Source organism: Sarcophilus harrisii, chromosome 2 (assembly GCF_902635505.1).
Source record: "Sarcophilus harrisii chromosome 2, mSarHar1.11, whole genome shotgun sequence".
NCBI lineage: Eukaryota > Metazoa > Chordata > Mammalia > Dasyuromorphia > Dasyuridae > Sarcophilus > Sarcophilus harrisii.
The window spans coordinates 38,953,262-38,956,078 of NC_045427.1; the positions used below are offsets into that span (position 1 = coordinate 38,953,262).

At 38.1% G+C, this 2,817-nt stretch overlaps 1 pseudogene; it reads left to right on the forward strand.

Moving 5' to 3' along the window:
- Positions 1-1,491: 1,491 nt before the first annotated feature.
- LOC100932754 lies at positions 1,492-2,537 on the forward strand (annotated as a pseudogene).
- The last annotated feature ends 280 nt before the right edge of the window (positions 2,538-2,817 follow it).

Genomic DNA, 2,817 nt, shown 5'->3' on the forward strand with positions numbered 1-2,817 from the left:
TTTGATTATAATTTTGGAGCAGATCACTGAACTTTTAGAAATTGTTAAGTATATATGTCCTTGGTTCTCTATGGAAAATGAATTGGATTTAGACGAGTGGAAATTAATAGGAGAAAAACTGGGTGAATGCTACAGATCTAATTCAAACTCAGTGCAGTGGAAATTAGAAAGAGGATCTTTTTTATAACAGAAATGCACCTGACTCAATTTCCAAAGACACAATTAATACATACAATTTAATACAACAGGCTATAAGAAGTTATTTAAGTGTTAGAATGAAGAAAAAGAAAATGCAGCAGGGAGAGGTATCAAGTAAACTAGGTGATAAGCAGGAAATTTCAGATAAGAATGTTGTTAAGTTCAATTCTGAGTGTGATACTTCACAGCAGGAGGAATTAGATGACCCTCCCCCATCAATTAACCCTTCATGGGTGGAGGAAAAGAGGCAGAAACAGTCAGCTTCTCCTGTGAAGCAGAATATTGACAAGATTAGAAGAGGCATTAATTAAGGCAAAAAATGAAGATATATCTGATTTTATAAATGCATATCCTGTGATTGAGAAGCTTGACTCTTCAGGTTAAAGAGAAAATACACTCCTTTTAATTTGGAAAAAAATTAAAAATTTCAAAAAGGGCTGCACTCTTTATGGGGCTACATAATCTTATGTGAAGATGTTACTAGATAATTTGTCTTATGAAATCTTAACCCCGAATGATTGGAAATCCGTAGCAAGGACATGCTTAGAATCTGGACAAAATTTGTTGTGGCTTTTGGAGTTTCATGAATTATGTAGGATTCAAGCCCAATGCAATAGGCAAACAGGAGCTATTGGACAAATCACTTTTGACCAACTAGCTGGTGAAGAGGTCTGTTCTGAATTCTCTCCATACTGACTGATTATCCCATAAGAGTGTATGAGCAAATTTCTAAGGCTACAATAAAAGGTTGGAGTTCTCTCCCTGGATAGAAAGATGGAAGTAAAGGTTTCACAAAAATAGAGCAACGTCCCAATGAACCTTTTGTAGATTTTGTGGGACTTGTGCAAACAGTTGTAATAAGAACCATTGGAGATAATGGTGCCACAGAAATAATGACTAGACATCTGGCTAAGGAAAATGCTAATGAGGTTTGCTAAAGAATTATATGGAGATTAGACAAAGATGCTCCTTTAGAGGAGCTCATAAGGCACTGTGCCACAGTGGGCACAAATGCTTATTATGCCCAAACTATGATGACGCTCAGGTCGAGGGGTGAGGAGCAGTGTTTGGGATGCATACATCTGCTCGGATGCATATGTCTTCTGCTCAGTTGAGGCGAGGATATTGAAATTTAACCAGATCGTGGCTTGCTCATAATCACCACACACCTGCCTTTTTTGTCATCTTCTAACTATGCCAGAGGAGTGGATTGGCCCTAAACCCAAAGCCTAATGTACGCCAGAAACTAAATAGGAATCTTTAAAGAGATCTCGAATGAGAAAATCATCGTGAAGCAGGGTGACAGGAAATGACAATTACAAAACAAAAGATGAGCAAGAAGATGCTCCCCAAGAGTTGGAAAGCCAATTCATATTACATCTACCTCCAGAACATACTTCTACTGTGAAAAGGGCAATACAGTCTGGAAGTGTCAACCTGAAAGATAAATTAACCATTGAATTACATGCAGATGGACATCATGGAATTGTCCGATTAGACCGTGCCTCATTAGCAGCTTAGGTGGTTGACCTGCCCAGCATTACTGAATCCTTGAAAACCCATAGATAAAAAAAACCTTTTACAAGCCAGCAGATATCTGCCAGATGCTAGCGTGCAGTGTGGATGGGGATCTTTACCCACTTCCAGAAGAACCATGGAACCATGGTATCACTCTGCCACTTAAGAATGTCAAAAAGAGAAGGTTCTGTAAAACAACCAAGAAGAAGTACATTGAATCACCAGATGTGGAAAAAGAAGTAAAGAGGCTTCTCAGTAAAGATGCAGAAGCTGTCAGTGCCCAAAGGGGGGTAAGTGCAGAAGATGAAACAAAGGAAGCAGACAACCAGGTTTCCTTAGCAGGTCTAGATATTTCCTCTCCAGGAATGAGTGGCCATAAGCAGGGCCATAACTCCTCAGAACATGATGAACTTTAGGAGCTATTTAATGATATTATCAGCAGTAGTGAAGAAGATGAGAGAGATCCTCATGATGATGAAGATATAAACATTATTGACACTGAAGAAGACCTAGAGAGGCAACTACAAGACAAGCTTGATGAATCTGATGAGCAGCACGAAGAAAATGAGGAAACAAATCAGATGGTTGTGGGAATTCAGAAGCAGATTGATATAATGAAAGGTTAACTCCAAGAGACCCAAGTGAGAGCAAAACGACAAGAAGACCTCATCAAAGTAGAAAATCTGACACAAGCCCCAGGACACAACTGTGATGCAGGTCAAATAAGTAAGTTAAAGAGGCAGAGGGATGATCTTCTAACAAAGGTCACCTTGGAAGGGGAGCAGGGAGTTTGCTCTTGAGCTCCAGGTGTTTCCTCCCACACCCATTAAACACAGCAAATTAACAAATAACAAACAGGCAAATTAAACAATTTCCATTTTCCATTAAACAAGGAAAAATCAAGAGATAATAGAGTTGATTGAAAGTATAGAGCAAAAAATACAAGAATTAAAGGTTCACTTAAAGGTAAAACAAAAAAATCCCATTACAGACAAAAATTAAAAAAAAAAAATAAAAAAAAAAAAAAAAAGAGAGAGAGATAAAAGGATTACAGGCCAAGTTAGAAAAAGGACAAAAAGTTAGGTTACAGTAGTTAGAACA